General features: G+C 40.6%; 1 long non-coding RNA gene across 1 annotated transcript; it reads left to right on the top strand.

Moving 5' to 3' along the window:
* The first annotated feature begins 7,328 nt into the window (after positions 1 to 7,328).
* Positions 7,329 to 8,035, top strand: LOC115959108. The gene is made up of 3 exons (XR_004084760.1): positions 7,329 to 7,444; positions 7,556 to 7,626; positions 7,890 to 8,035. It is a non-coding gene; the product is annotated as an uncharacterized LOC115959108 (long non-coding RNA).
* Positions 8,036 to 8,415: the final 380 nt, after the last annotated feature.

Here is an 8,415-nt window from a genome sequence, read left to right as displayed (position 1 = left end):
TTTGGTCCATTTTAGTCTATTGGATCCCATTCAATTAATTCGATCCACTTTGGACTATTTCGTTATACTTACGTAAGAATGGTAAAAGACAAGTTTGGGTTGAGTGTATGATTTTAAAAACCGAAATGGTCAAATAACCGAAAAAGGGTATCTGATGATAGCCTTGGAAGCGGTCGGGAGCTCATTCGATGGGTGCCCCCACCGGTTGCATCCACCCAATCGTCAATTAGGGTAGGGGGACATGGGGTCCTTGGGCATGCCTTGTTCAGGTCCGTGAAGTCTACGCAGACCCTCCATTTCCCTGTCTTCTCTTTACCACCACAGTGTTGCCAGGCCACTCTGGGTAAAAGACCTCTTTGATAAAGCCCCCGCTCTTTTTAGCTTTGCCACTCGCTTTACGGCACTAGCATGTTCCTTTGAAGGGCGTCGGGTGGCTGGCTTCTCGGAGTGCGAAAGAAAAGGTTTGGACGTTCAGGTGGTGGACAAATAAGGCTAGGGATCGACGCCCGTGGGCGTCGTAGGCTTCTCAGGAACACGTCGACATTTTCTCTAGAGAAAATCCGAACCAGCTCCTCCTTTTCTTGAAGAGGGCCAACCGAGCCGACCAGAAAGAACTTCTCCGGGTCGTCTGTTGACAGCGAATTTATCTAAACTTTTCACACGCCGTATCTCCTCGGCATGTTCTGTTGTCTGCTTCTGCGAGGGCGGCTGATTGCTATAAACTTTCAGGGGCCGAGGACTCGGCATGGGGCCGATGTAAGACGGCGGCCACCATACACTACCTGGATACGGCCTGATCTCCTCGGATCTCTTCCACTTGTCCTTTGGATGGGTATTTCACCTTCTGATGAAGTGTGGAGGTTACGGCTTCCAGGGCGTGGATCCATGGCCTGGCGACTATCGCGGTGTAGGGTGAATAAACGTCGACGACGATAAAATTCACTTCCACCACCTCCGTCCCAGTCTGTATGGGTAGTCGGATTTTTCCTTTTGGCGTAACCATTCTTCCCTCGAAGCTAAGAAGGGGTGAGTCATAAACTGCCAAATCTTCTGCCTTCAGGTTCAGCCCCTTGTATAGATCAGGGTACATTATCTCTACTGCACTTCCCGAATCCACCAACACCCTTTTCACGTCAAAGCCCCCAATCCTCAGAGTGACCACCAAGGCATCATCGTGAGGTTGAATAGTTCCTCTCTTATCCTCATCCGAGAACCCCAGTATCAAAGAGCTTCCCCTTTTTGACCTTTTGTGTTCCCTCTGCCTGCTCCCGGAGGGGAGCCGATCGACGGCTAACACCCTGGGAATGGGTGGTCCCGTTCTTCCTGGTGCAGCGAAGATGACATGTATCGTCCCGGTGGGTGGTCTTAAGGTCACGTCCTTTCGAGGCTATTGTGTTGCTTGGCCGGTGTGGCCACTCGACGGGTGCAGCAGGTGACGTAACTTTCCTTCTCGGACCAACTGATCCAGATGATTCCACAGATTCCTGCAGTCCTCAGTAGTGTGCCCATGGTCTTGATGATAGTGGCAGTACAGGTTCTGGTTACGTTTGGAAGGTTCTCCAGCCATCTTTCCCGGCCACCTGAAATAGGGTTCATCTCTTACTTTCTCCAGTACCTGTTGTACGGCCTCTCTGAATATGGCATTCACTGTTTGCGGATTACTCTGCCCAGCCTGTCGCGAAAAATCTCTCCTCGGCTGACCATGATTGTGCCGTTCCGACCTGAAATCATTTGCTTTGGGGTGGATAACCTTCTCCTTCGCCCTCCCTTGCAGCTGATCTTCCTCCACTCTTTTGTACTTGTCTATCCTATCCCTCAACTGATCAACGTTGGCAACCGGTTTACTAGTGAGGGATTTCCTTAAGCCATGGTCGGTGGGGAGGCCGCTTTTGAATGTGCTGATAGCGACAGCATCGTGGTTATCATCCAGGTCATTATATACTTCCCAGTATCTATCGGAGTATGCTTTCAGAGTCTCTCCCTCGTGCATGGACAAGGACAATAGCGAATCGAGGGGCCTGGGGACTCTGGTGTTGGTGATAAAACGAGAGCAGAAATCCCGAGTGAGCTGCTTGTAAGAGCTTATAGAATTTGTCTTCAGGCCGTTGAACCACCTCATCGCCATTGATCCCAAGCTGGACGGGAAGATTTTACACATAAGGGCCTCATTTTGCGAGTAGATCGCCATCTTTTGGTTAAATTGACTCACATGCTCTACCGGGTCTGATCGACCGCTGTAGATGGCGAATGCTGGTTGGTTGAACCGTCGGGGCAGCTCAGCCCCTTCGATTCTATACGTGAAGGGGGACCTTGAAACCTGATCCAACGCCTTCTTCATGGCGTCGTTTCCCGAACCCTTACTAGATGTGCTCTCATACTTCCGCACAAGGCGTGGTTCCTTTTCGTAGGTAAAGGTTTCACTTGGGGGGGTCCTTGACCTCCGTCGGTAACTCACATCCTCCGCATTAGAGGACTTGTCTGAGTCTGAAGGAGATCGCCTTCGTTGTGCTCGTCGTAGCTTCCTCTTTAGATCATCTATCTCTCGTTGCATGGCCTGGTGACTATTTCGCTTCTGGGACACGTGACTACCTGTCTGAGTGTGACTCTGGCTTGTCCGGATAATATGCACACTTCCCTCACGATTTCCCCTGTGGCCTGGGTTGACGGGGTTATTTTGCCTCTGAAACTCGGCGGGTTGTGTCTGTTGGGAGTCAGCCTGGTGAGGATTCTCCTGGTGCGGACCTAGTTCTGCCATGCTTGACCGTTGTGCTAGCTGATGCTCTAGTTCTTCCCACAGACGGCGCCAATTGTAGTTGCACGATTTTCCTGGCCCAAATTTGATTGATCAGGCCCTGGCCCAAAGCGCAATCCACAATAAATATTTGTAGAGGATGGGTCAAAGAACTTGGCCTCAGCGAGTCTATTCAGTCTGATGCATGGGCAATATGATTGCAGAAAATAAAGACACGAAAATGGATCTCTCACATGTAAGTTTATTTCTCTAGTTCCTCATACAGAATTTTTCCTCCTCTTCTCTAAGGGACTCCACTACATTATATAGCTCCCTTCTCTCATCTCAACCCTACACTTGTTGACCATCTAAGCACCTACTTGAGTGGCTGTCCCATCAGACGCCTTCATCTCTCCCCATGTGAGTTGCAGAGGTCAAGGCGGTACTGTTCAGGGGTCATTTCCTCATTAATGCGGCCAAGAGGGTGGTTGGGGCGCAATTAATGTGGTGGTAGCTCTCCATGGGATATTTTGGATTTTATTCATTTTATATGTTGGGAGGATGAACTGAAGTGGCTGGGGAGAGCTCCTCGTTTGGGCTTCGTGAGGTCCGAGGAGGTGTTACTCCTCGGACAGGTTTCCTTGGCGTTTATTGGGATTGAGTAATGCTTCATACGTGGTTTTTCTTCGGACAGGACGCTCCTCGGACGGGCCTGAATTTGGAATAGCCCATCATTTCTGGGCCGGGCCCCACACCTACCATTGACACAATTTTTATTATGCATAAATCACAAATTAACATATGAATTGGGAGAGAAATTTGTTGTGTTCCTATATTTATTAATAAAAATTACCTAGAATGGTTAAAAGTAGGTTCTTAAACTTGTGTTACGTCACTCATCGGCATTCATGATAAAGGGTTTTTAAACAAGAATAGTATAAATGACTTGTGAGAAAACAGGTTGAAGGTAGATGTAAAAACGATGGAGAAAGAGAAGAGATGACATTTTATTTAAAAACTAAACTCGGAAAGTTTCGTAAATCACCAGTCCAAAAAATAGCTTAAATTGTGAGAAATGGGCTAACTATGTATTATATGCTAACATACTGTAGCACTTTCCACACATTTAGGTATACTAAATAGATTCACAAAAAAAAAAAAAAAAGGTATACTAAATAATATTAATATAATTTTTAGTGTAATATTTGAGCAGCACAATAAATTAATAACATACGGGGTAAGTCACATACATTGTAAATTTTGTTGATATGGGGCTTTTTTTTTTTTCGGCTTTCTACTATTTGGGGCCTTACGCAATGGCCTCATTTGCCTATACTGTTCAGCCGCCCCTGTTACCACGCTTTTGTGCTATCAATTTTATGAAGAAAGCATTGAAAAGGTTACATTACATTTTTTTTTTCTTCAGCCGGATAAGGTGGATGGTGATGCTGATGCTGATGGTAACGTGAATATTATATGCCCTAAGAGTTCAGCTACGGCTCTTGGTATACTTGCACTGCTGGCTATTCTTTTAAGTGAAATAATTACAAGTGTTGCAACCGGGTGCAATTGTTGTTGCAAAGGAGGTCTTCAACCTACTAGCTGTAATTGGACCGTAGCACAGGTCTTCTTAGGGGTGTGCAAAATATCCGCTTAACCCGCCGACCCGTCCAACCCGCAACCGACCCACCCGCCATGTACGGGTCATTAAGTTAGGCGGTTTGGGTTGGGCGGGTTAGACCAATTGCGGATTGGATTGGGTTATGGATTGAAAAATTGCCAACCCGCTACAACCCAACCCGCCCGCTTAATTAATAATTTTACATACATAAAAAAAATATATTAGTTGAAATTGTTAAGTATTTAAAGTTAATCAATTCACCTAATAAATTTTTACAGCTAATTAATCATCAATTCCCTAAACAGAACCAGCCTTCAAAAAATTCCTTAAACAAAATCTAAAAAGTCAATATTGAAACCCTAAACACTCTTACCTATCACCCACCCCATTTGCTTCAGCTGTATATACATTATATTTATACTATTGGTATTTATATGCTCTAAGTCTCACTTTTTCTTCTCACTGCCGACACCTTCAGTTCAGCCACTGTTTTGCCCTTTTTCTTCTTTAACTTTTTTGAAACTTATTTTATATCCTTTCAACTCTTCACCGGTAGCACAAAGGTAATTGCCTATTTGCTATTTTGTCTTTTATTGTTTAGTTTTTGTGTCTTTCTTATTTCAGTTTCCATCATTTGAAATATATATAATATAAAAAGTGATAATAGAAACCTATTTTATATCCTTTCAACTCTTCACCAACAGCACACTTGATATTGCCAATTTGCTTTCTTGTCTTGTATTGTTTAGTTTTTGTGTCTTTCTTATTTCAGTTTCCATCATTTGATTAATTTATATAATATAAAAAGTGTTAATATATTACATGCAAAGCCATTCTATTTCTGGCAGAGGCAATTTATTGTATATTCAAGTATTTATTGTTCATTGTATATTCAAGTTAATATGTTATATTGTTATATATTACATATTCTTACGGTTCATCTTATTCTTTGTCTTTGTCTAATTTTTTTAATAGGTGATGGAGAGTGAAACATCTGGTGCCCACAATGAAAAACCCAATGACAAAACTGAGTCTCCAACCACAGGTAATACCAATGCACTTCCTCCTAAGCGTCCTAAAAAGAAAAAAATCTGAAGTTTGGGATCACTTTTCAATGATGGGTGATTGTGATCCTAATAACCCTAGAGCAGCATGTAATTACTGTGGTAAAGACTATGGATGTCGTGGGAAAAGGGATGGGACTAGTAATTTATGGAATCATCTTTATAATCAATGTGCCACATCCCCTTATAAGGTTGTAGACAAAAAACAAAAGACACTTTGTTTTCTTAAAAAAGAAGAAGGGCAATCTACTCTTAAAGCAGTGGGGTTTAGTGAAAAAATTGCTAGGAATGCCCTAGCAAAGATGATAATTGTTGATGAGTTACCTTTTAGGCATGTAGAGAAGGAAGGCTTTAAGTTTTTTGTTGAGGTTTTGGAACCTAGGTTCACTATCCCTTGTCGCACCACTGTTGCTCGTGATTGTATGAATCTTTATTATGAAGAGAAGAAAAAATTGAAAAAAGCATTTCAAAAGCAACGAGTATGCCTAACCACTGACACTTGGACATCAATTCAAAATCTTAACTATATGTGTCTTACTGCTCATTGGATTGATAATGATTGGAACTTGCATAAAAGAATCTTAAATTTTTGTATTGTTCCTAATCACAAGGGTGTCACAATTGGCAAGCATATTGAGAAGTGCTTGCAAGAGTGGGGGATAGATAGGATATTTACAGTCACACTTGATAATGCAAGTTCAAATGATATTGCCATACAATATCTGAAAAGAAAAACTAAGGATTGGAAAACCACCATTTTGGATAATGAGTTTTTGCATATGAGGTGTTGTGCACATATTGTTAATCTTATTGTGTGTGAGGGCTTAAAAGATCAAAATGAATCAGTTGTTAAGATTAGAAATGCAGTGAGATATGTTAGGTCTTCTCCATCTAGGCTCCAAACTTTTAAGAATTGTGTAGAGCGTGAAAAAATTCCTAGTAAAAGTCTAGTATGCCTAGATCTTCCAACTAGGTGGAATTCGACCTATATGATGTTGGAGGCAGCTGTAAAGTTCCAAAATGCTTTTGAGCGGCTACAAGAGGAAGACTCACAATTTGACTCATATTTCAATGATGATGATAATGATGAGAATGAGGTTGGGGTTGAGGATGATAATGGGAGAGGAAGAGGGAGGGGGAGAAAGAATATTGGGCCTCCTAATGTGCTTGATTGGGGAAAGGCTAGAATCTTTGTGCAATTTCTAAAACTTTTTTATAAGGTGACTTTGCGATTTTCAAGCTCTTTATATGTCACATCTAATGCATTTTTCCATGAACTTGTGTTAGTGCAATCTAAATTGTTGACTTTAAGTAGAAGTGAGGATAATATGTTAAAGAATATGGCTGCTAGCATGAGAAAGAAATATGACAAATATTGGGAGAATATTAAAAATATCAATTTTTTGTTGTATGTTGCTGTTGTGCTAGACCCTCGTTATAAATTGAGATATATCATGTTTTCCTTTAAACAAGTTTATGAGAAATCCAAGGCAGAAGAACTAACAGCAATGGTGGAGGCAAAATTAAAAAAATTATATGAGCACTATCTTCAAAAGGATACTAGTGCTAATATTGCAAAACCTAGTGTAAGTCAAACTTTTGAAGAGATGGATGTTGATGATGAGGAGGAAGATGATAGCAAGTCATTTGCCTTTCAATATAAGAAACACTTGGAGGAGGCAGAAAGTTTGGAGAATAAATCTGAAGTGGATAGGTTTTTGACAGAAAATTGTGAGGGTCTAGGCAATGCTGAATTTGATATTTTGGCATGGTGGAAGCTTAATAGCCACAAGTATCAAATTCTCTCTCAAATAGCACGAGATGTCTTGGCTGTTCCAGTCTCCACAGTGGCCTCTGAGTCAGCTTTTAGTACTGGTGGATGTGTACTTGATCCATTTCGAAGTTCTCTAACTCCAAAGATGGTGGAGGCTCTTATTTGTGGACAAAATTGGTTGCGGTCTTCACCAATTCCAATCAACCTTCGAGAGGCTATGGATGACATAGAAAAATATGAAGAAATTGAGTCAGGTAACATTTTTTTTTTAATTATTTGTTGAAGTTGGTTCATGGATACTTTAATTTAGTTCGTTTTGATTAATTGTAGTAACATGTTTATTATATGTAATATTTTTATTTCAGAATTTGCGGCTTTAAATATAAGAGATGTGGAGAATTGATTTAGTTGATTTTGAGGAACTTGGCTTAGGCAGGTAACATCCATTCTCTATCTTCATTTGCTTAAACTTGATTAGATTGATTACATTATAAATTATAACATTAACAATATAATAATAGAGTAAAATCAAGTGTTCAAATGCTTGTTGCCAGTGTAGCTCATAGGGATTTACCATTGCATCATTATATTTGGCATTGTTGTACTTAAAGCAACTTAGGATTATGTGCAATTTTCATTATCTTATATAGATAACAGTAACATTCCTAATTTTATCTTATGTTGTGGATGATTGATTAGGTTGCTACTTGCTTTGGAGGAGTTCACCTTAACTTTTGGAGTGGTACCAAGCTTGAAGTTGATTGATGAAGTCTATTTTGTGAAGAACTTTTGTTAGAATTGAGTTTATTTTCAGTGGGTTTAATTTGATTACATTATGGCTTTTGAGACCATACCATTTTGAAGTTTATTTGTTATGTTGGTATGTTATTATTTTGAATCCTTGATATGACTTTGGGAATGTTAAGACTTTGAGTTTGTTGATTTAATTCTACTATTTTTAAATTTCCTAAGTTGTAAGGCAGAGCCTACTTTTGTTAGAGATGATATATCTCTTTTTCATTGACTCTATGTTTGTGTTGGAATTGAGATTATTCAATGAAATCTACCTTTAGTTTTTTGTGTGCATTAGTTATATTTTGAGATTATCAATAACAAATTGTAGTTTGTGATAATTAAAAAAAAATACATTGTTAATGCCAACCCGCCTAACCCGCCTAACCCACTGAGTTGAAACTGCCAAAATTTGTAACCAATCCGCCGGATT

The sequence above is a fragment of the Quercus lobata genome, chromosome 9 (assembly GCF_001633185.2).
Source record: "Quercus lobata isolate SW786 chromosome 9, ValleyOak3.0 Primary Assembly, whole genome shotgun sequence".
Lineage (NCBI taxonomy): Eukaryota > Viridiplantae > Streptophyta > Magnoliopsida > Fagales > Fagaceae > Quercus > Quercus lobata.
Note: the sequence above shows the minus strand (reverse complement) of the source record. Positions and strands in the feature narration are given on the sequence as shown.